Here is a 26918-nt window from a genome sequence, read left to right as displayed (position 1 = left end):
TGATCATGAAATAAAAGTGGAAACCAAACAAACAAACAAATCTGGTTCAGTGCAAGAGAGGTAAAATATATAGTTTGGGCTATAGCCCTGACTGCCCAGTGCTATCCATTCCTCCATTTTATCAGTGCTATCCATTTTATGAACACGGAGAAGTATGTGTGGGTGAATGACTAACTTAATGAAGAATTTTCTTTCATTTCCATGAAAAGGTACACGTTGATAATATAAATACTTAGACCTAGCATTTTATTTAGTTTCTTTGCTTTCCCATACTATAGGAGAGGAAGAACTGTATAAACTTGTTTAATCATCTAAACCAACAAAATGTTATACCCTATTCCATCTACACTCCTAAAAGAGGTGCTTCCAGAAGTCATAGGTCCTCTTCTGACTATTATTAATTCCTCATTGCCGTTAGGATATGTCCCCAAAACCTTCAAACTGGCTGTTATTAAGCCTCTCATAAAAAAACCACAACTTCACCCAAAGAACTAGTTAATTATAGACCAATCTCAAATCTCCCTTTTCTGTCCAAGATACTAGAAAAGGTGGTATCCTCACAATTATATTCCTTCTTAGAGAAAAATGGTATATGTGAGGATTTCCAGTCAGGATTTAGACCGTATAATAGTACTGAGACTGCTCTCCTTAGAGTAACAAATGATCTGCTCTTATCATCTGATCGTGGGTGTATCTCTCTATTAATGCTATCCGAATCTTAATTCGACATGATTGACAACAACATTTTCTTGAATAGACTAAAAGATTTTGCTGGCATTAATGGAAGTGCATTAGTATGGTTTAAATCGTACGTATCTGACCACCATCAATTTGTTGCTGTGAATGAAGAGGTATCATATTGATCACAATAACAGTATGGAGTACCTCAAGGCTCAGTACTAGGGCCGATACTTTTCACGCTTTACTGTACATGTTACCCTTGGGAGATATCATCAGGAAGTATTCGAGGCCCGGAGAAACATACCAATTAAAAAAAACGGAATGCATAGTCGATATAAAAACCTGTGTGAGGAGTAATTTCTTACTGCTAAATTCTGGAAAAAACACACGTGTTAATTATAGGGCCTAAAAACTCTGCTTGTAATAACCTAGAATGCTAAGACTTGATGGTTGCTCTGTCAATTCTTTGTCATCAGCTAGGAACCTAGGTGTGCTATTTGATCGCAATCTTTCCTTTGAAAGACACGTTTCTAGCATTTGTAAAACTGCATTTTTTCATCTAAAAAATATATCTAAATTATGACCTATTCTCACCATGACAAATGCACAAACGTTAATTCATGCGTTCATGACCTCAATGTTAGATTATTGTAATGCTTTATTGGGTGGTTGTTCTGCACCCTTAGTAAACAAACTACAGCTAGTCCAAAATGCAGCAGCAAGAGTTCTTACTAGAACCAGGAAGTATGACCATATTAGCCCGGTCCTGTCAACACTGCACTGGCTCCCTATCAAACATCGTATAGATTTTAAAATATTGCTTATTACTTATAAAGCCCTGAATGGTTTAGCACCTCAGTATTTGGACGTGCTATTATTGCACTATAGGCCTTTCTTATCCGCTGTGTTTTCAGAACTCTGACAATTTGATAATTCCACGAATATCTAAATCAACTGCGGCATTAGGTCCTTTTCTTACCTAGGTCCCAAACTCTGGAATAACTTACCTAATAATGTTTAGGAGGCAGACACACTCTGTCACTTTAAATCTAGATTAAAGACCCACCTGTTTAACCTGGTTTACACATAACACACCGACACATTTCAAATATTTCAAATATTTAACCTGTTAGCCAGCATCTACCTAGTTTATATTTGTAACAGTTTCCTACTTCCGTTTGTTACAAACATTATTTTGGTGTCTTTGGAAAGAAGACCCTTTGGGCTTTCATTTGTATCAACCAGATTTGATAATGCTCAAAAATATTAAAAGTTATAGACACTGAAGTGCCTTGAATTTTTTTTTATCACACTTAAATATATTTTCTTATTTGATATAAAAATACATGAAATGAGTCCTGAAGCAATCTAGAAAAGTAATGGGTTGAAAGCCACATGTCTCATGAGTTCTGTTTCAAATCTGAATAAGTTATCATGAAAAATGAGACTCCTGCAAATATTTGTATGAGAATATGTCTACACCCCCCACCCCCCAAATATAAAAAAATATATTTCCCAATAGTATTGAAGGCTTCTACACACTATTTAGTCAGTAAACATACCACTGCATAGTTTTTTTCAATTATAAAACACTAGACAGAAACTTAGACATCATATAAGTGATTTATTTGAGCATGAGAAAAATACAATAAGAATAATTTGAATAAGAAAAATAAGAATAATAAGAAAAAAAAAGGTTTAACTTTGTTTGCCAATTACATAAAATCCTGAGATTGCTAGAAATGCAGCATTTACAATGAATTACGATGCAAATAAGTGCTGATGTGCTGATGGCCACTTATACAGATGGTAATAACACAAATGTGCCAAAGTAAATAATCCACAGATCCACAGTCTCCTAGATGGCCATCGGTACAAGACCACAGAAAACAGATGATTTTTTTGCACAATCTGACTTTGCTGCAGCTTTGAAATTTAACTACTGGTTTCGTCTGGTTTCGTCTGACCGTCCGGCTGGAGGCGTGACGTGTGGGCGGAGCTAAAGAATCACGAGCGGCAGTAGGCTTTTGCGTTGAGAGCATGTGGATGTTATGTACTGAAATTGTACATATTTGCTTAGCGGTTTTGGAAAATGACTAAGTTCCACTTTATGTCGTCTTTTTTTTTGTTTTTTTTTTGTTTACTTGATGTGCTTACGCGCCGATAGCTAAGTTAATAACACAGAGATATTTGAAGCAGTTTTACTCACCGCCTGCGGTTCCAACACACGATCGTGACCCTTTTCGTTGGGATTGCATTATCCTTAAGAAATAAACGATGTGCAAATCCGGCGTCAAACTGGGCCTTGTTTGTAAAACAAGCATTTTCGAAATGCAGGGGAACAAACAAAAACACTTGCACAACTCCGTTGATGCTCTGTGAAAATAAACTCCATCCACTGGTCCCTTAATGCTGTTTCTCTTTTGGTAATCTGTGCAGGGTTGTCTTGCCCTGGCAACCAAAAACACACTCCTTTTGTGACATTTGGCGACGCTCTCGCTCTGATCAGTGAAGTCTGTTGTGCTCTCAGTGCTCTGCTATACGGGAGCGCGCTCTCTTCCGGCAGAAGTGCCTCAGGACCCATATAAGGAAATTCCGCTCCATCTAACGTCACACAGAGCCATACTCGAAAAAAACTTTCCGAAACTTGTGACAAACTGGAAGGAGTATTTTAGGAACAAAAATACTCCTTCAAACGTACAACTTAATTTTTGAAACTTTGTCCATGTTTAGCATGGGAATCCAACTCTTTAACAGTGTAAAAAACTCAGTATGCATGAAATAGCATTTCACCCCCCCCCCCCCCCCCCTTTTAATTACCAGTGTTTTCGTTGACTTGATTGCACAGATACTATTTAAACTGAACTGGATGATGACATAATTGAATTCAATGATGAACTGCATTTTTGCTTTAGTGACACACTATTTTCTTATTTAATGCTGTTTAGTTGCCTTCTTACAATCTTTATTGTTAAAAGCATTATATAAATAAAGGTGATGACTTGAATGTATAAGATAGCGCTTTGGAGTTTTGGATTGCAAACATTTGGTATGTGATTTTCTGTGGTTTAAGTATATTTGAAATGATATGGAAATATAACAAAAATTACAGCACGACATTTAATACTGTTTAGGGCCATGTTTGGACACATGGTTTTCATCTTTCTGCAACTTTACATACTGAATTAAATCCATGAGAAATTCACACTTCCAAGGGTGGACACATAAATGTGGACTGTCAGCACAGACATCTTAATAACATCCCTTAATTCATGAACCTCTCTGTTATGTCACTCATCTTAAATTAAAACCATATACACCACATTAAAGGTGCCACATTTTCTGGATTAGCCAATCTCAAGCATCTCAGCTTGATGTGGAAGTTCATACCAGATCGTCTTAAGAAGCAGAGATGGCCTTCATGCAACCTGAAAATCGACCCTGATGCCTTTAGTGGACTTAAAAACCTAACTTCCCTGCAGTTAGCAGGGAAACGCATGAAGACCATACCTCCTCTACCGAAGCAGCTTGTAGTTCTGGGACTGGAATTTAATTATATCTTTCATATTGTCAAATCTCTAGGTACACCACTACTAAAATAACTATTGCTAAACAAGAATTGTTTCTATGCCAACCCATTTATCCACTTGTGTTTCAAGATCTCCCAGATTTTTTGAAACTTACACTTCATTACAACAATGTGACCCTTGTTCTCCACATATCTTCTACTTTAACTAGAAAGTCTAGACTTGGGAGAGAACAAGAACACCAGAGAACAAGAATATCAATAAAGAGTCCTTGGCAAATCTTAAACATCCGCGACACCTTAACCTAGGGTGAAATTTCCAAAGGTGTGAGCATGCTTCTGAGCCCCGTTTTCCATGTCCAAACAATCAATCTCTGTATCTGCCCCAGGATGCATTTTTGGATCAAAGGAACTCTAATTAGTCTTAGTCTGCATACACTCCCTCAGCATCTCTTCGCATCACTCCACAAGCTCCAAGATTTAGATCTATCCAACAACTTTTTAGCCTGCACCACCGAATGTTGTGTTCTTTATAACTACGATCCCCAGATTTTTTTTTTTTTCTGAATTGATTCTGTCACCATCCATAGAGAAGAGAACGGCTCTATGAGAGTTGTAACAGATCATTCTTCAGAGTACAGTCACACCACAGCCTTGCACCTCTGGTCAAACTGGCAAGACTTGAATCCCTAGAGCAATGCATTAACTTAATCTGCTCTGTTAGCTTTGATACTATAAGCCAGTTGAGAACACCAAGGAGGGTGGGCATTACCCAAAACATGATTGCTTTCAGTTCATGTCACGGGAGATAAGGACAGGAAGCAGTTGCAAGTAAACAGGTATTTATTATGACACAGTCAGATGGATTTGATGGTGGATGACGCAGGGACCTCAATGGCAGCACGGATCGGTGAGTTGGTGAGTTCAGAGCATTGGTGAGAGATGATGATGAATCCACAGAACGACGAACAGGAACAAAGACAGAAGGATGAACGCTTGAGCAGAGGAGACACAGCACAGAGGACCTCAAACAACGATCTGACAAACAAGAGACGAAAGACAGGGCGTTAAGTAGACCGTTGGAATGGACTGCAGGTAACGCCCACATGAAACAATCAACATGACTTAACCTGAGACGAGCAGGAAACAGTACATTCATGAACTGTGACAGTTCATGAAGCAATATCAAACAACTACAAACAATCCCTTGAGAAACGTGACAATGAACAGCTCAACTTGCAAACTCAAAAAGTCCCCCAATGAGCTCAGAGTGGAACACTATGCAAGACTCTGAAGGTTACTGTTATTTTTATTATTCTGTGGCATTTCAAAAAGCAGATGTGCACAATTTTTTTTAACCTCTTTCAAAACAACATCCCATGGCTGAATGAAAACACTTTTAGAGGCATGGAAAAATTGGTATGCATAGATCTGTCCTACAACTACATAAGTCAAACGTTAAATGGCCAGCAGTTCACACATCTAAGCAAATTATTCTACCTCACAATGTTCAAAATCACATTGACCTGTACTCTGACAAGGCCTACCAGGAGGTAAGTGGCAAACTAAAATATTTTGATCTCACCAACAACAAATTCTACTTTGAAATTAATGGTATGGGACATTGCTTCACATTCTATCCACACTCATCTTAAAACACTGATCAATCCCATTGGTCTCAGAATCTCTAACATTCTTACTAGTACTTCATTGAAGTGTCTTGATTTCTCTGGAAATTGTTTCAACATAATGGTTCTCATTCATGAAACATTCTTAAATATACGAGTAAATATCTGAGTGATTTGCGCGTAAAGAGAACTTCCCGAAAACTCTTCTCCTGATTCACAAAAACTTCGTAAACGTCAGATGTGATAGTGAAATGTGTGTTAATGAATTCCAATCAGTCGTAAATGGGACACGCGTGCACGCTCATGCTCAATTACCATAAATCCCGCCTATTAAATCCGACTGACAACTATATATGAGCATCATATTATGACACCAAACGAAGGATTTCAACATGTCTTCTCAAAAGCGACTGAAAAAGAAAAATTTCTCAGCTGCAGAAATTGAAGTTTTATTATCAGAAGTTCATTCAAAATGCCACGTTTTATTTTCAAGCATACTAGTGGCATATCAGGTCGTAAAAAAGGAAGTTTGGCAGCATATTACAGATCCTATTACTGGCTCTCATAATAAAAGTTAAAAGAAAAACCGTATGTAATTAATATATATAATATTTTTTTCAAAATGCTGTGTAAATATGTACCCGATTAAGGTGAATTAAAATGCAGCTGTATTAATGAGCAAAACGTTCAGACGTTAAACGCACTATTTACGCGTGGCTGGGAGCAGGTGTAGATTTATTTTGTACCAACTTACATTTGGAAAATACGAACGTTTTAATGAATTCAAAAATTTACGCCAAAACCACTTTACACGCGATTTACACAAAAATTCGTTCTACTCGTGTTTCATGAATGAGACCCATTGTGTGACTTAAGGTGTAACGAATACCTACATTTCTTTCAGGGTCTTACTAACCTTACACAATTAGATATTTCTGAAAATCACCTCAAATCATTGCACCCAGATGTAATAGTAAGCTTGCCTCCGAGCCTTCAGGAGCTCAGAGTGGACTCCCACACGCGGAGTTATTTCCCTTGGGGCAACATCTCAGTTCTTGAACAGCTCTGCCACCTGAACCTTAGTTCAAACATGCTTTCATTCTTACTTATGTGCCTTTTGAGCTGTCTCGCAAGCCTGGTCCTAAGTCACATTCGACTATTTGCGAACCCAAAGGCTCTCCTTGGTCAGGTGCTAAGTCGTAAAAAACGAATGCTTAACCACACCCAGCTGAAGATCCTTGATGTGCAGGCTCCTCCTTTGTCATTCCATAAAGTTTATACTTTCTGTCCGGCTGGGCAGCTTAATAAAAGAGTCCTCCTGCAAACTCATTTCCAAAACTCTATAGGTCAAAAAAGAAGCCATATCTAAACATGATACAGAAGCACTGACGTTTTCTCTGGGCTCATTTAAAATCGACTGTGGCAAAGTGGAAAACTGTTCTGTGGTCAGACAAATCAAAATTTGAAGATATTTTTGGAAAACTGGGACCCCATGTCATCCGGACTAAAGAGGACAAGGACAACCCAAGTTGTTATCAGCGCTCATTTCAGAAGCCTGCATCTCTGATGGTATGGGGTTGCATGAGTGTGTGTGGCATGGGCAGCTAATACTTCTTGAAAGACACCATCAATGCTGAAAGATATTTCCAAGTTCTAGAACAACAAATGCTCCCATCCAGACATCGTCTCTTTCAGGGAAGACCCTGTTTTTCCTTCATAACAATGCCAGACCACATAATGCATCTATTACAAGATCATGGCTGCGTAGAAGGAGGATCCGGGTACTGTAACTGCAGTCCAGATCTTTCACCCATAGAAAACATTTGGAGCATCATAAAGAGGAAGATTCGACAAATAAGACCTAAACAGTTGAGAAACTAGAAGCCTGTATTAGACAAGAATGGGACAACATTCCTATTCCTAAACTTGAGCAACTTGTCTCCTCAGACCCCATGTTCTCAGTTTAAACATTTGAAATGTCATCTATGTTGTACTCTGAATAAAATATTTATCATTGCATTCTCTTTTTATTCACAATTTGTTCAGTGTCCCAACTGTTTTGGAATTGGGTTTGTAATTTGTAAACACCAGCAACCAAATAAATAGATAGGCTGGTCTGAGTATTTCAAAAACGGCTGATCTACTGAGATGCAGTTGCAGTTGTGTGGACAAAAATGCCTTGTCAGATGTCAGAGGAGAATGGGCGGACTGGTTAGAGATGATAGAAAGGCAACAGTAACTTAAATAACCATTTGTTACAACCAAGGTATGCAGAATACCTCTGAACGCACAACACGTCGAACCCTAGTAGGTGTAGATAGATCGATTACAGCAACAGAAGACTACACCAGTTGCCGCTCCTGTCAGCTAAGAACAGGAAACAGAGGCTACAATTCACACAGGCTCACCAAAATTGGACAATAGAAGATTGGAAAAATGTTGCCTGCTCTGATAAGTCTGAATTTCTGATGCAACATTCAGATGTAGAGTCAGAATTTGGCATAAAGAACATGAAAGCTGGTGGTTTAATGGTGTGGGGGATATTTTCTTGGCACTTTGGGCCACTTTGTATCAATTGTGCATCCACAGCCTACCTGAGTATTGTTGCTGACCATGTCCATCCCTTTATGACTACAGTGTAACCATCTTCTGATGGCTACTTCCAACAGTATTATGCACCATGTCACAAAGCTCAAATCATCTCAGACTGGTTTCTTGAACATGACAATGAGATCACTTTACTCAAATGGCCTCCACAATCACCAGATCTCAATCCAGTACAGCAGCTTTGGGATGTGGTGGAAAGGGAGATAAATATTATGGATGTGCATCCGACAAATCTGCAGAAAACTGTGTGATGCTATCATGTCAATATGGACCAAAATCTCTAACGAATGTTTCTAACACCTTGTTAAATCTATGTCATGAAGAATTGAGGCCGTTCTGAAGGTCCAACCCGGTACTAGCAAAATGTACCTAATAAAGTGGCCAGTGAATGTGTGTGTGTGTAGTCACAATGAATAATGAATTACTAGTTAAAACACTTGTTATAATTACACTGAACAAAACTATAAATGCAAATTTTTGCTTTTGCCCCATTTTTCATGAGCTGAACTCAAAGATCTTAGACTATTTCTATATACACAAAAGGCCTATTTCTCTCAAATATTTTTCACTAATCTGTCTAAATCTGTGTTAGTGAGCAATTCTCTTTTGCGGAGATAATCCATCCACCTCACAGATGTGGCATATCAAGATGCTGATTAGACAGCATGATTATTGCACAGGTGTGCCTTTGGCTGGCCACAATTAAAGGCCACTCTAAAATGTGCATTTTTACTGTCAATATCTGGTGTGACAACCATTTGCCTCAAGTAGTACAACACATCTCCTTCACATAAAGTTAATCAGGTTATTGATTGTGGCCTATGCAGTGGCGGATCTAGAGATCTTTTCATGGGGTGGCATGAGGTTTCAGGAGGGGGGCCATGGACATTTTTCATAATTTAAAATGCTACGGTTTTCATTGAATGTGTTTTGTTCTCTACACTACAGTACAGTACACAGAGTGGGAGTCAAATCAGAGATTTAGCTGGGTTTTTGGATGGTGTGGGTCTTTATTACTGAATTGTGGACCATTTCTCTGTGTAATCACTAACAACCGTCTGTGTAGTCTATACTTAAATTCTACTTTGTGAAAAAGCAATTCTTGGGAGTATGCTCCCCAGGAGATTTAAAAAAATAAATAAAAAAGACACGTCAAATGATGTCTTCTAGTGAGTTTTGAGGAAATATGAACAGATATAGTCATACAACATAACCCATCAATAGATTTAGGTTATCTGGATTTAAACAAGATTATAATGCAGGATAACAATCATAACCATGATTGCAATATTAGCAATAATAACCATGACTGTCAAAACATGTCCCTCTGATTCAGTGACACTGCTTAGATATCTCAGTTTAATTATTTAATTTTGTGACAGCAGTAGTTTAAACACACACAAAGAGCTAGACTAACATTAGACCTCCTTATCTGACCTGACGATCATAGAAAAATTAGATGAGATAAAGTATTGCGGATGTAAATAATGTAACAACGTGGTTGTTGCATGGTTAACAGCCTGCTTATGGATTTTTTCGACTTGGTGTCAAACTTACCTCTAAACTCACTGCTAACTGCTTATCAATCAACTTTTCTTCTCCGAGTACTGCAGACAGATGCACTGTGCAGCTTACCCAGGCTTCCCTGCTGCCACAGACTGGTAAATTTCACCGGGGTCGCTACCGTCCTGGTGATGGGTGAAACCATCGTGACTGTGAGGGGGAGGGGATTCTAAATCGGCGATTTCTTTTTGAGAGAAGGTTGCTGCGGGTCTCCTTGGCCTTTAAACTTGTAGGCTATGAACATAAGATATACTTAAAAAGTATTATCTGATTTATAAATGGGGTGGCAACAGGGGTGGCCACCCTTGCCACCCTGTAGATCCGCCTCTGGGCCTGTGGAATGTTGGTCCATTCCTCTTCAATGGCTGTGAGAAGTTGCTGGATAAAGGAACTGGAACACACTGTCGTATACACTGATCCAGAGCATCTCAAACATGCTCAATGGGTGACATGTCCGGTGAATATGATGGCCATGCAAGAACTGGGATGTTTTCTGCTTCCAGGAATTCTGTACAGATCCTTGCAACATGGCGCTGTGCATTATCATGCTGCAACATGAGGTGATGGTCCTGGATGAATGGCTCAACAATGGGCCTCAGGATCTCATCACTGTATCTCTGTGCATTCAGAATGCCATCAATAAAATACACCTGTGTTCATTGTCCATAACATACGCCCATACCATAACCCCACCATGGGCCACTTGATCCACAACGCTGACATCAGCAAACCGCTCACCCACACAACGCTATACACGCTGTCTGCCATCTGAAACCGTGATTCATCCATGAAGAGAACACCTCTCCAAAGTGCCAGACACAATCAAATGTGAGCTTTTGCCCACTCAAGTCCATTACGACAATGAACTGAAGTCAGTTCGAGACCCCGATGAGGACGAAGATGCAGAAAAAATTATATGTTATAATTATATAGTTTATAATTTTGTTCAGTGTATATTTGTGATGATTGATCCCCTCAATACAATTCCAGTACGTTTGCATGCATTTCCACACTTTTTATTAAAATATAAAACCCCATTTGATCACTGTTCTTTGTGTGCTTGATATTAGTAAAGGCTAAACAAAGCTTAGCAAAGCACAGAAGCTTTCCTCACAGCTGTTTGTTAAAGAGATAATTAACTGAAGCTTTTCAACACTTTGTGCTTTCTGTCTCGTCACAGCAAGGGGGTCAGGAATTAACTGATAACACATCATAACTACATCACCAATGGCAAAAAATATAAATTCAAAAACACATATTTCTCCATAGCCATCCATTCTTTCCAGCTACATGCCCTTGAACCCCCCCCCCCCCCCCCCCACTGCACCCCTAAATCCTGTTTTAAGAATAGATTATTTTCTTCATATCTGATTTTATATGTTGAATAACTTGATAGAATATGGTACTGAATGGAGAAATGACTGTGCAAACAGAAGTGGTGCACAACCGACTTAGGTCAATCCTGTTAACATTTTGGCTGTTAAAGTCTTACTTATTGTTTCTTTTATGCTATTTTGTAATATCACATAGACCAATGTAAAGAATACAGGTCTGAAGATAAGTGTTTGCTGACAGATCTTCTTGCTGTGGGGAAAACACCTCACATGAATTATTGATAATGGCTGCCTGAGGGCTTGTTTACCTGCCTGCTGTGTCATTGTGAGAGAGAGATCACATTTTAGATGAAGGAAGCAATGCAGTTCAATAGCAAAAGAAAAATGAAATGAATAATAGATAGAGACAGATACCTGTAGCACAACTGTTCAGCGATGACATGTATGGAAGAAAACCCAGGCAGAGAGAAGGGAAGAAGAAACGTACATGTAGCTTAGCTGACAAAAGATCACACAAAGAAATCAAATACTGTTGCAGAAGGAGCAGTTGGTTAAAATGAGCACAAGAGGACGTAATCTTTAGGTCAGTGACAAAGACAGAGAGGTGCTGCACTGGCATGCGAGAATGACGAGTCGACATCCCTGTTTCTATCGAGTTCCTCCACAGGAGTTACACAGGAGAAACCAGCTAACAGAAGCCCTCAACACTGTCATCAGCGTGAAGGTAAGATCTTTAATTCTGATTCTGCAAACAAGTAAACTTATGTCCGATATAAGGATGCAAGGATCAGTGCAAGGATATAAATGTATATACAGTAGATTGCCATTTTGTTTACACCATACAAAATACCCAGATACCCCAAGGAACAAGGGCTAGCCGTCTTTTGATTGTGTGTGTATTTTAATTATTGTTATATATTTTTTTATTAACTCTTAAAAGTCACATTTGCTATTTATGATTTTAACCAGTGATTGTATTGCTTTCTGTTTACATTTTTTGTACACAATGTACCTTAAAAGTTTTTCTTTAATTTGTAAAGAACATGCTGATCCAATCCTGGAAACTTGCCAGGATTTCATACAAAACAAAATTTAAGCAAACAGAAAGCTCACAAGAAAACCTCAGGATAACCCCATAGAAACTCCTAAACAGGGTTGAGAGAGAATTCCTCTAATGATCCATTTGCATACAAAAGGGAATCAAAGAAAAGTGACGTTATATGAGCTGTTCACGTCAGCATGAATTCTGCTCTTAGCAAAAAAAAAAAAAAAATAATAATAAAAAAAATAAATAAAGAAAAGGAAAAAAAGGAACCTTTGATGGAGCAGATGTAAACCACCATTTTTTTAAAGAATCCACTTATTCCACCATTAAGTTAATTTGATGGGAGCAATGGTTATAACAATGGTAATTATATATCAGCATAAACACAGACAGGAAGCGAACATAATCTAGATAACATTTATAATTAATTTACAGATTAAATGTTACAGGGATATGTAACAAAGAATTTTCCATAATGTAGATTTAGGCAGCATTGAAAATAATGTAGACAAGATAGTCTTGGTGCTGTCGTTATACTCAACAGTACTGACATTTTCCAATGAGAGTTTGTTGTAATGTGTCCCAGTGTTCAGTGAGACAGGCTCTCTACAAGAATCTGAATTTGTGTACAAGACCTGGGAACAAAAGAGCTGATTGAGCACAGAAACAGATCCCATCCTGTCATTTGTACTGCAATGATAATTGGAAATTATTTTTACTGCGCAGTTTGCTTCACTATGGACTTACATTTTTCTTCAAAAAAATGTTATGCTAGTTTTAATTTTAGTTCTGTCATGACAACTCTCAGAGAGTTTAACATGGTATTGTACATGCCAGTGTTAATGTGTTTGGTCTTGGTGGAATAGATCTGTTACGCTGCTGCTGCGGCAGTGCAAGTACCGAGGCTATCTACAGACACGCTGCTGTGAGCATGTAAGAAATACTGATGCTGCACACATAACTCTGTATATGAAATAACCCCCAATTATAACATACATGAAATCACTCCGTAGCACCATCCGGAAGGTAGAGGGTTTCTGAAGCACGCTGCAACTGCTTCAGCAAGCACAAGTATTAGAATATTGAGCAGAAAGTTCATTGGCTGCTGATTCGAACAGAACCAATCAGCTGTGGTATATGAATGATATTGTCATTACATCAGATTAAGTTAGAACTTACTTTTCATGAGATAATTTTGGATTTAATTATACTGGTGTCATCTAATGCAAGGCTGCATGTACTAGTTACTCCATATAACACTTTAGAGTGCCTACACAAGTCTGTTTGTGACACAAAAACAAACACAAGACATGCCTAGACACAAAAAGCCCTTCAGGATGGAAAGCTGTTTGTGTGTGTGTGCAGATAACACGGATCAGTAATGACACTGATCTGTAAATCGCTTGGCTGGTTTCTAACAAACTGCTCTTATTGCAAATGGTGAAGTTTATGATGTATTTGTGTGTGGGTAAGCAGCACCTTTTTAATGATTATCCCTGTGGATGTAATTTGATGTATTTTGTGTGCATCCTTATGCAATTAAAGTGTGCTGATATATATGTCATGTCATGTGTTTCAGAGAACATCACCAGCTATGTGTTATGAGCCTGATTTCATATGGAAGGTATAGTGCACACATAACTCTTGCTCTTGTATGTACAGTATAGATTTGCCACAGAGTTGTAAATCAAAATGTACTAATATGCATTTTGTTTTCAGTTAATGCATTCAGTTCCAAGAGAACTAAATAAAATAAATAAATGCATAATTTATATATATATATATATAGTTGAGTTGCTCAACTTCATTTTTGTGATGCTAGGAGAATACTTTTTTTTTTTTTTTTGCGCAAAGAAAACAATAAGGGGTGGGGGGGGGGGGGTGCACGCATGATAATAGTTTGCGTAATATGCATTGTAATACTCTCTAAAATGGCAGAATACCTAACTCAGAGTAGAAGATAGGTTGATTAAATTATGTTCAAAATTCAACTTGAGCGACCGATGTCACATGTCACATGGAATGTTTTACCAATGTATTTAATACGTTTCTGTACCTGTGAATATTTCAGTTGCATTGCTGTCTATTGAGGATTTAGTGACATAATTTTCATTTTGGGGTTAACTGACAAATTTTCAGTGTTGGCTTTGTGGAAGATTCAAGGCCTTATAGACTCAGATAAATAGATACGGTTAACAATCATTGTTTGTTTGAAAGATCTTTTTGATCTTCTTTCTCCTTAACATTATGTAAATCACATATCCCACACAGGACACCAAACTTGCATCACTGGAGCGGAATATTCGAGACCTGGAGGACGAGATCCAAACAATGAAGACAAATGGACTTTTGCACACAGACGGCCGGGGTGAAGACTTAAAACAGATGGAAGTCTACAAGAACCACTCAAAGTTCATGAAGAACAAGGTAAGAATGGACTCTCTGAACAGAAAGACTGAGGAGGGATGGGTGGACAGATAGGTACTTTCATCTAACACTACTAGAACTGACATTAAAAACGTAACTACATTTTTCAGTAGCCCATCTTTTTGTAACCTGATACATCAGATCTCTGTCAACCTGTATTGCACAAGGAGTGTTGGAACTGAGCAAACTGAGTGAATCACTAAACATCCTAAAATGTCCTTTTTCATATGCAGTACAAAGATGGGCTGTGTCTGTAATCACCCCCATAGAGTGTATTGCACTATTTGAAGGAACAGCCATGTGTAGTGGTGTTTGAAACCACACAGGACATCATCAAGTACACTCATTCACTCCTATAATGTACCTCAATAATGAATGTATAACCCATGTATGGCTTGCTGAACGGTTTGCTTGTAGAGAATACCCACTCCACTGCGAGCGTCATGCTCTATTAATCGCCACATCTAGCTAAAAGATGCTGCATGCTTCACTTTCTGCACACTCTGTGTTTTAATTTGCTTGCTTGTTTCCATTGGACTATATTAGTGGAGTAATATAGAAAATAGTAAATTGGAGAATGAATCAGATTTGATTTTACAAACAAGTCAAATGACATTTACTTATATAGTGCTCTTTATGGTACACTTTTGCTGTATCCAAAATTGCACATTTCAAAAATGTTTCCTGTAGCTCAAAATGTAGAGCAGCGCACTAGCAATGTGAAGAATTTAAAAAGTGACATGATGTGTAGCTCAAGTATGGTAACCAATACTTGGAATTTGTCCTCTGCATTTAACCTATCCAAGATAGTGCACACACAGAGCAGTGAGTTTAGCAAGGTTTAGAGGGAGTTCAGCTTCCTGACAGCCTGATGAATGAAGCTGTCCTTCAATCTGCTGGTCCTGCCTGAAGAAGCTGTGTGATGGGTGAGTGGGATCACCCACGATGCAGCGGGCTTTACTGGTGAGACGAGTTCCATAAATGTCCTGGAGGGAGGGGAGAGAGACACCAACGATCTTCTCAGCTGCACTCATTATGCATTGAAGAGTCTCAGCAGGACGCGTTGCAGGCACCATACCAAATAGTGATGCACTTAGTCAGGATGCTCTCTATGGTGCCTCTGTAGAAGGTGCACATGATGGGGGCCGGGGCTCTGGCTCTTCTCAGTTTGTGGAGGAAGTAGAGACCCTGCTGTGATTTCTTGGCCAGTGCTGTGGTATTGTCAGTCCAGGAGAGGTCCTCTGTGATGTGCACACCCAGGAACTTGGTGCTGCTCACTTTCTTGACAGTCGCACCGTTGATGGTCAGAAGGTGCATGCTGAGTGTGCAGTCATCAACAATCTCCTTCATCTTCTCCACGTTTAGAGAGAGATTGTTTGTCACTGCACCACCCAGCCAGGTTGCTCACCTCACTCCTGTAGCTGGTCTCATCTCTGTTGCTTATGAGACCCACCACAGTTGTATCATCCTTAATAAACTTAATAAAGAGGTTGGATTTGTGTGACGGTGTGCAGTCGTGGGTCAGCAAAGTGAACAGGAGGGGCTCAACACACATTATTGGGGGGGCCCAGTGTTCAATGTGATGGTGCTGGATGTGTTGCTGCTGACCCGTACTGCCTGAGGTTTTTCAGTCAGACAGTCTAACAGCCAGTTGCACAGCAAAGTGTTGAGCCCCAGCTGACTCAGTTTATAGATGAGCTGTTGAGGGATGATTGTGTTGAATGCTGAACTGAAATCTATGAACAGCATTCTGACGTACAGTACAAGTCTTTTTTTCTCTAGATGTGTGAGTGCTTAGTGGATGGTAGTGGCGATGGCATCATTGGTTGAGTGGATGGACCGGTATGCAAACTGGAAGGGCTCCAGGGAGGGGGGATAGGGAAGCACTTCATGAGAATGGGGGTTAGTGCAACTGGACGGTAGTCATTGAAGCAGGATAGAGACGGCTTCTTCGGGACTGGATGATGGTTGTAGCTTTGAACCATGTGGGGAAAACAGCCTGACTTAATGAGATGTTGAAAATGTCTGTGAAGACATCAGTGAGTTGCACTGCAGTCTCTCAGTACACACCCTGGAATGTTGCTGCTAAGGGACCTCCTCACGCTGTCTGGGACATGGTAATGGTCTGTATCCCCTGCCACAGTCTCCAAGTGTCTTTGCTGTCACAGAATTGATGGGCTATCCTCCTGGAGTACTGTTTCTTAGCCTCTCTGATGCCGCGAGATAGGATGGCCCTAACTGTCCTCAGGCCCACCTCATCTCCAGCTCTGAAGGCAGCATTCCGTTCCTTCAGGCGTCTGTAGACCTCCCCTGTCATCATTGGCTTCTGGTTGGACCAAACAGTGATGGTCTTTGTGACGGTTACATCATCAATACACTTGGTGATGTGGGCAGTGACAGTCTCGGAGTACACTTGGAGGTCTGTGGTGTTAGTGTATGTGGCCGCCTTCTTAAACATGTTCCACTCAGTATTGTCAAAATAGTCTTGAAGAGCCTCTGACGATCCTTCCGGCCACACTTGTATCTTTTTGTTAACTGGTTTGGCGACTTTCATTGAGGAGTCTGTATGCAGGCATTAGCATTACAGTGATGTGGTCTGAGGCACCGAGGTGTGGGAGGGGTAGGGCTTTGTAAGCTCTTTCCTGTGTGGTGTAAACAAAATCCATTTTTTTTACATTGTATTGGAAATTTAATGTGTTGGTGTATTTTTGGGAACACACTCTTTAAGTCTGCATAGTTGAAATCCCCAGCTATGATGAGAAAAGCATCAGGGTGGGCTGTCTGCTGCTCACTGATGTTCTGGTACAGTTAATTTAGTGCATCTTTCCTGTTGTTGTTGTTGGAGCTGGGAGGAATGTGAACAGCAATGAGCAGTATGGCTGAATATTCCCTCGGCAGATAGAACGGCTGGCACTAAATTATCATAAACTCCACCAGGGGTGAGCAGTGTTTGCAAACTACAGCAGCATTGTGGCACTACGCATCATTGAAGTAAACACAAAGCCTGCCACTGCATGATTTAACTCCTGCGACGAGGACTCTGTCCGCTTAATAGCATGTCAGCTGATCGAGCTTAATAGCACAGTCTGGAATGCTGTTGCTAAGCCATGTTTCCGTGAACACAAAAACACTACAGTCTCTTACAGTCCTCTGAGTTGATTGTAGTAATGAGATGTAATCCACTTCATTGTCCAAAGAGCATACATTAGCCAATACACAATGGTGGGGATTGCTGGCTTGTGTGGGTTAGCCGTTAGCCTAGCTCGGATACCTCTGTGCTTACCTCTATTCTGCTTCCTCTCACGCCGCTTGTGGCCCCTCTGCTGTGGGCGAGATGCCGGAGCAGACTGAGATAACGCAGCTCTTCAGCGTGCACAGAGTTTAATTCTAAATAAGTGGTTCTGCAGACATCAAGCAGAAACTCACGGCTGTAAGCACGCTTAAATACAAGTAGATGCGATGAAGACATACAAAAACACTGCGACTAACATGACAAAAAAACATGAAAACACCATTCTGTGAAAAAAAAAAAAAAAATGTAGTAATTCACTTCACATGTTGACCAAGGCCAGTGAGCATTGTTACATGTGCTTCATGACATATACAAGTCCAACTATGTCTAAAATGTGTAAACCTGAATTTCTTGAAATTATTTTAATGTAGAAGTTGCAGGAAAATTGTTTGGAGGAGACCAAAAACAGGCCTGGTATATCTCTCATCAGTTTGAATCAGAGTTGTCAACCCTTGTAACAGTATTATCTGTTACTTTGGTATTTTTTTTCATACTCCCCACTAGGGGGTGCATGAGCGCTAGAACCTCTTGTATTTAAAAGGGTAGTAGTATAGAAGAAATCAGTTTGTTTGGAAGAGGGAAGCATGGTTTTATCCAAGCACCTCCTGCAACACTTATTGGAGTCCTGATTGAGAAACTTTGTTTCCAGTTCAATCATGTAAGTTTTGTTTCTCCTAATGTTGCGCAATTGTTTTCATTTGATTTATATAATAAATTATAGATATTTTTTTTCTTTTTGTAGATGGACTCTTTATGTTACTTTCTTTTTGAGAATTGTTGGATCCATATGAGTTGCTAATGCTCAACTGAAATGGACAAAGTAGTTTCTAATCAATGGATTGATCTCACTGTATGACCGTGTGGATCCTCAAGTATCCTAAATACATGAATGTGACTGTGGGCTATCTAGTTTCTTTTTTTGGTGGATTTCCTTGGATTACTGGAAGAGCACTTGAAGGTTTATTTTTGAACTTTGGACATCATCCTAAAAACTGAACTGATTAGTTTTATCTTTTTATTTTGATATTTTGTTACTATTGATTTTCATTTGTCATTATTTTCTATTGATTAAGTCTTTCTTTACAGACTTTCTGTGTGGATACTGTTTTCATTTGTTGATCTGGTTTCATTTCAATTCATTTTCTTATAAATGCATTTGTTTAGTTTATTTCTTCTGTTTTCTAAATGGATATAAAGATATAAAAAGTTAACTCCTGTCTTTATTGTTTGTGGTTATACACTGGGGAATATACTAAGATTTTGTAGTAATGTGTTCTTAGTTGGTGGGCCCCTCCTATTATTCAGATATATGTAACTGCATGCTAGTAAAGGGGACAGTGGTTATATAGATGGCGCCCGAACAGGGACCCACAGACTTCATATATGTTGTTGAAAAATTCCCAGTGTCTGTCACAAAATAAACCCTAACATGTTAATAAATAAATAAATAAAATGGCTAGTCAGGAAGTTTTGAATGAGGATGAGCCCGTACCCAATACAGATTTTTCATCTGCACCATTTAGCATCCATAGAGAACCCATACGAGAGTTGATTAATACGTTCAGTGACTTGTACCTTGATTCAGAGGAGGAAGACGTGTTTGTGGATGACGGACAAAAGGAAGTCACATTTCTACCTCCACCACCACCTGAAATTTACGCGGAACCGACGCACCATCCTTCCACTGCTGTTTCAGATATGTTAGAACAACTCACAGGACGTTTCACCAAACTTGAGGAGCGTATTACCGACATCAATCAACGGGTGAGTGAACAAGTTTCCTTCATTGATGTTGAATCACAACGCAAAGCTACAGAAGATAAATTGTTATACCAAATAGACCGTGAGTGCAGTAGAGTGAGAAAACATCTAGAACTGAGCATTCGCGATCTTGGACAGTCAGTGCTAGACTGTTTGAAGAGAAGAGACCAACAATTGGATCAGAGATTACAAGCTTTCCAGCCTTTTATATCCACCCCAATTCAGCCCATGAATACCAGTACTGTTCACAGACCATTGACCGATCAAACCTACAGTCTTCAGTCAAATACTCAATCTGTCATGGACTGTTCAAATCAGTACAACCCACCAGTCAAACTTGAGTTTCCTAGTTTCAGCAATAGCCTGGATGAAGATCCTATCTTATTCATTGAACGATGTGAGGAGTATTTCGCTGTTCGACCTTTGAAGAATAGTGAAATTTTGGCTTCTTTAACTGCCGTACTTAAAAGTACTGCAAAAGATTGGTGGATGGCGGAGAAAGGGAATGTCTGTGACTGGAAACAATTTAAAAAAATATTTCTGCAATCTTTTCTCAGTGAGGATTATGAAGAGTTGGCAGTAAGGAAGCTGATGGAGAGGAGACAAGGTGCAAGAGAAAGTTTCAGAGATTTTGCTTTTCACTATAGAGCTCTTTGTTTGAGATGGAAGAAGGACATGTTAGAAAGAGAGGTGGTGCAAGCTATTTTACGTAACTGTAACCCACGGCTTGCTAGCTTGCTACGTGGCAATATAAAAGATGTAGGAGAACTTGTAAAAGTAGGTACACAGATAGAACAAGATTTTTTTGAGTCCAAGAAATACTGGAGTCAAGTTAATGGAGTTGAGCAAAAGAAGAGAAATCCTCCAGATCACGATTCACATCGCAAAACAGCGGCAGCCAATACCAGAGTTGTCCAGACTTGCCAAAATTCTATGCAATATGACATCAGAAACCTTATCATTCCCATAACCCTACAAGACATGCATATTACTGCTATGGTGGACACTGGCAGTACTTTGTCACTAATTCAAAAGTCATGCTGGAAACAGTTAAGCCGTCAAGAAGTATACCTACCTGGTGGGGGACAAACTTTCCTTTTAGCCAACGGACAACGCCAAACCGCTGTTGGAAAGGTTGTGTGGAAGAGTGAAGTGCAGGGTCGTCCAATAGAGCTTACCCTGTATATAATGAATGACACTGATTTAACAGTACCAATCATACTTGGCATGGATTTTCTGTTGAAATCAGGAATGGTCTTGGATTTCAATAATGCTCAGTATGGTTTTTCTCCAATAGAAGGCGCTGAAACACCAATCTTCTTTCCATTCCTTCATCGGGACATTAATTCTACCATTAACTTTTACCTTGCCATACCTTTACAGCCTTGCAGTGATGAAGTACTCCATTCTATACACCAACTATCGGAGAAAGCAGACACCGACATGCAGACACAGCAAGAGCTTGAAAATCTAATGTTAAGCTGGCCCACTGTTTGCAACCAGGAAATTGGATATACCAATTTGGTCAAGCACCGTATAATCACCACAGATGAACTACCTGTTAGAAAAAGAGCATACAAGGTTTCCATTGAAAAACAGAGTTTTGTTGAAAATCAAATCAAGGAGCTGCTTGATAAGAAAATCATTCGACCATCTTGCTCTCCATGGGCATCACCAGTGGTGGTGGTACAGAAAAAAGATGGAGGATCAAGACTCTGCGTTGATTACCGCGGGTTGAATGCCAAAACTCATCTGGATGCATATCCAATGCCACAAATACAAGACATCTTAGAGTCATTACATGGGGCAACTGTATTCTCTACACTGGACTTAAAGAGTGGCTATTGGCAACTGGAAATGGAGTCTCATAGCATTCAAAAAACGGGTTTCATCACATCCTCAGGGTTATATGAATTTCTGCGTCTTCCTTTTGGACTGAAAAATGCAGCAGCGTCTTTCCAGAGACTTATGGAACATGTATTGCGGGAGTTGAAAGGTAAATGTTGTATGGTTTACATTGATGATGTCGTGGTGTATTCCAAAAATAAGCAAGACCATCTCCAACATCTCCAACAAGTTTTCAATTGTTTCCACAAAGCAGGTCTAACACTCAATCTCAAAAAGTGCAATTTCATTCAAAAATCTCTCACATTCTTAGGCCATGTTGTTTCAAAAGAAGGAATCAAAACCGATCCCACAAAGGTTTCAGCAGTTAGTTCATTTCCCATCCCACAGTCTCTCAAAGATGTTCAGCGTTTTTTGGGTATGGCCGGTTGGTACCATCGGTTCATTCCCAGTTTCTCAGACAAGGCTGCTCCACTTCATGCTTTGAAACAGAAAAACTCTACCTGGATTTGGACAGATCAATGCCAACAGGCACTCGATCTTATCAAGCAAGACTTAATGCAAGCTCCCGTTTTAACCTCTCCGGACTTCACTCAACCATTCCGAGTTCAAACGGACGCCAGTGAAGTTGGTTTGGGAGCCGTTCTTACACAAGAATGTGCAGGGAAAGAACATGTTATTGCATATGCATCCAGACTACTTAGAGGGGCAGAAAGGTCATACTCTGTATCTGAGAAAGAGTGCCTAGCAGTGGAGAAATGGAGGCCATATCTCGAAGGAAGACTATTTGAAGTAGTAACTGATCATGCCGCATTGACATGGGCATTTCAACACCCCAAACCATCATCACGTCTCATCAGATGGACCATAAGACTACAAGGATTTCACTTCACTGTTAAGTATAGAAAAGGTCAGTGTAATGTGGTACCTGACGCATTATCCAGAGCTCCAAGCCTCATCATTTCACCTAACATTATTGCTGTAGCTCAAGCATCTAATTCCATCTCATCATCAGTCAGTATGCCAGTAGATTTATCACAGATAGCCATCGCTCAAAACTATGACCCAGAAATACAAGAATTGATTTCCAAAGTACCATCTCAGACCCCACAAGACTCATCACGAGTTCATTATGTAACAGAAAATGGATTCCTGTTCCGTAGTGTTCCAGATGGACGAAAAGGTCAAAAACTTCAACTTGTCATTCCATCCATCCATCATCAAGCATTTGTTCAGTATGCTCATGACAATCCTCTCAGTGGTCATCTGGGTAAACTCAAGACCTTGCTGAGACTACTAGAAACTGTATACTGGCCAACTATCAGAGCTGACGTTTGGAAACATTGTAAAGAATGCCAAGTCTGTCAAAAATACAAACCATCCATGTCAAAATTATCTGGTTATCTACAGTCTACACCTATTGTTGAACCTGGCTACATGATGGGCATCGACCTCATGGGTCCTTTTCCAAAAAGTGTCAAACAAAACGAGTATCTACTTGTTATCGTGGATTATTGTACTAAGTGGGTCGAGATGTTTCCCCTGAGGTCTGCTAAAACCCCTCAGATAGCCCGAGTTCTGGTAGAGGAGATATTTACCAGATGGGGAACACCAGCCTACCTGGTCTCAGATCGTGGTGCCCAATTCACCTCTCAACTCCTCGGTCAGGTGTGCAAGCAGTGGGGAGTCATTCAAAAACTGACCACAGCCTACCATCCCCAAACAAATCTGACGGAGAGAGTCAATCGAAATTTGAAAACCATGATTGCCTCTTACGTCGGAGACCACCATAAGCTTTGGGATAGATGGATTGCCGAATTCAGGTTTGCTATTAACACAGCCTACCATGAAAGCACAGGTTTTACACCTGCTGAAGTAGCGGTTGGACGTAAATTAAAAGGTCCAATGGAGAGAGCTCTACATAAACCGCCTGACCCTAATAACCCTGCATATCCCATCCTTGACAGACAACAAGAACTCCTTACTCTTGTGAAAGAGAATGTGAACCGAGCCCAAGCTAAGCAAAAGCGATACTATGATCAGCATCGTAAGTCAGTGCATTACCAAGAAGGGGATGTGGTTTGGGTACGGACACATCCTTTATCTAGAGCCGATGAAGGGTTCATGGCTAAGCTGTCTGCTAAGTGGAAAGGGCCAGCAAAAATTAACAAAAAGTTGGGGCCAGTTAATTATTCTGTTTCTTTTATTTCTGATCCAGACAGTACTGAAACATATCACGTGCAAAATCTTAAGATTTGTCATGGTTATGGCAAATCTCCTTCTGAGGAGAGGGGTATGTAACAGTATTATCTGTTACTTTGGTATTTTTTTTCATACTCCCCACTAGGGGGTGCATGAGCGCTAGAACCTCTTGTATTTAAAAGGGTAGTAGTATAGAAGAAATCAGTTTGTTTGGAAGAGGGAAGCATGGTTTTATCCAAGCACCTCCTGCAACACTTATTGGAGTCCTGATTGAGAAACTTTGTTTCCAGTTCAATCATGTAAGTTTTGTTTCTCCTAATGTTGCGCAATTGTTTTCATTTGATTTATATAATAAATTATAGATATTTTTTTTCTTTTTGTAGATGGACTCTTTATGTTACTTTCTTTTTGAGAATTGTTGGATCCATATGAGTTGCTAATGCTCAACTGAAATGGACAAAGTAGTTTCTAATCAATGGATTGATCTCACTGCATGACCGTGTGGATCCTCAAGTATCCTAAATACATGAATGTGACTGTGGGCTATCTAGTTTCTTTTTTTGGTGGATTTCCTTGGATTACTGGAAGAGCACTTGAAGGTTTATTTTTGAACTTTGGACATCATCCTAAAAACTGAACTGATTAGTTTTATCTTTTTATTTTGATATTTTGTTACTATTGATTTTCATTTGTCATTATTTTCTGTTGATTAAGTCTTTCTTTACAGACTTTCTGTGTGGATACTGTTTTCATTTGTTGATCTGGTTTCATTTCAATTCATTTTCTTATAAATGCATTTGTTTAGTTTATTTCTTCTGTTTTCTAAATGGATATAAAGATATAAAAAGTTAACTCCTGTCTTTATTGTTTGTGGTTATACACTGGGGAATATACTAAGATTTTGTAGTAATGTGTTCTTAGTTGGTGGGCCCCTCCTATTATTCAGATATATGTAACTGCATGCTAGTAAAGGGGACAGTGGTTATACCCTATGGCAAAAATGTATGTCCTGAAGGATACCATTGTTTCACAAAGGATTGGCATAAGGTGACTGGGTCGGGTCTCGAACCCGGGTCTCTTAGTCAGGAAAAGCTAATTCTTTACCTCTGGTCTAATGGGAAAAACAGTTTCCTAGACCCATGTGTAGACCCATGTGTAAAAGGAAGGGCAAACTCATTGGCTTAGGTAACTCTAAAGCAGGCAGTCTTTATTTGATCTCAGTAGTCAAATATAAACAAAAGATCAGTTACAGCATTACAAAACAAGGCATAAGGTAGGTCAAATGCTAACAGGAAAACATAACTTAACTGTTCTAACTCAGGTAATCCATACTGGGTAGGTTCAAGACTGAACACAGCTCAATGAAACTGCCAAACTTAAATAGGTCAAAATACAAGTGGAAAAATTAACTTAATGAGCAGTCTTAACTAAAGAGTTTACAGCTGTTAGTGCCATCTAGTGGCCCAGAGATTTCTCACAGTATGCCGGAGGAGTCTTACAGGAGCCCCTCTTTCATGGTGCGTTCACACCAGATGCGAATGAGGCATTAAGTGTGAGTGATTTACATGTTAAATCAATGCAAAGATGCAAAAAGACATTCTGCGATGTGATTCACGTGAATGAGGCGGCACGAAAGACGCAATTCGTGTGATAGACTTCGCGAATTGAGCAAGTTTAAAAATCTGAACCTTGGCAAAATTTTGCACCATGTTAACCAATTAAGAGCTTGCTTTAGTAGTGATGTGATTATGACGTAGCGAGCGGAGGGAAAATATGAAACAACAAAGTCCTCGTTGCTGTATGTGGATACCCAGAGCCGTATGATACTTCATACTTTTACAGAAACGGTAATAAGAAGGATCTTGCTTGGAAGAAATAGATTAATTGAATAAAGACCAAAGATTTCCTGTTAGATTTATCCAAAACAAATTATATTTTATGTTTAAGAGACATCCGAGCCAGCGGCAAATGTCAGAAGACTAGCCGAGCTGAGACTGCTCTAGGCGGATACTGAGCTCCCACTGATCGCGTGGAGCTGATCGTCTCCAAAATCGACAAAACACATTATATATAAGTCACACATCTTTATAAATTAACTGCATATTTGAGTTTAAAACAACTATATTCTTGTCTGAAATACTTTTAAAACTACATTTCATGACAAAATAACAGTAATATTTAGAAAATTATCTGAATATATGGTGGTTGAAATCACAATGATGCGTGAACTCATCTGGCAGAAGCCCCTCCCATGATATGAATTTGCGTCTGTTGTGAAGTTAACGCGCAAATGAAGCGAATAAACTCAAAATGTTCAAACGTCCAACTATGCATGAATAAAGTGATTTATTCGCGCAAGTAGCGTCAGGTGTGAATGTCAAACCAAATTGACATTCAAATGGAGTCATGGTGTAGGGTGTTAAAAATGGAGTAGGGTGAGAAAAATCAGCCCAGATTATTGATCATGATTATTGGACACCAGACACCTGAGGGCCTTCTCTGTTGACCCGTACTGTTTGACCATTAAACTGAAGGTGGATCCTAGAAGATAGAGTGATGGATGCTCCAATCAGAAACCAAAAACCTTCCAAAATTGAGAAGTAAATTGCAATCCCCGATCAGAGACCATGTCCTGAGGAAACCTGTGGGTCCTGAAGACATGCTGCATCATGAGGTCTGTGGTCTGACAAGGTGTGGGGAACTTAGGCAGAGGTCTACCACCACCAAGATGACTGTGTTACCTTGTGATTTAGGAAGTCCATTAACAAATTCCAAGGAGATGTGAGACCATGGATGTCTTGGGATGGGTAAGGAATGGAGTAGTCCTTGAGGGTGGGCTTTAGGTTATTTATTTTGGGGGAGCGCTTCAAAGTTCTTGTAACTCTAGGGGGACCCAAAAGAGGAGATGCATGTCCCAACTGCAAGACATCAGATCGTGTTGCAGATTGGCTCAGGTCTGTCTTCTACATCTGGCATGTCAAACTGTCTCGAAAGGGCATCAGGCTTG

The 26918-nt window shown here is 39.6% G+C and overlaps 1 pseudogene; it reads left to right on the top strand.

Moving 5' to 3' along the window:
- The first annotated feature begins 2543 nt into the window (after positions 1 to 2543).
- LOC128018096 (toll-like receptor 7) lies at positions 2544 to 4774 on the top strand (annotated as a pseudogene).
- Positions 4775 to 26918: the final 22144 nt, after the last annotated feature.

This window comes from Carassius gibelio, chromosome A8, assembly GCF_023724105.1.
Source record: "Carassius gibelio isolate Cgi1373 ecotype wild population from Czech Republic chromosome A8, carGib1.2-hapl.c, whole genome shotgun sequence".
NCBI classification, from domain to species: domain Eukaryota; kingdom Metazoa; phylum Chordata; class Actinopteri; order Cypriniformes; family Cyprinidae; genus Carassius; species Carassius gibelio.
Note: the sequence above shows the minus strand (reverse complement) of the source record. Positions and strands in the feature narration are given on the sequence as shown.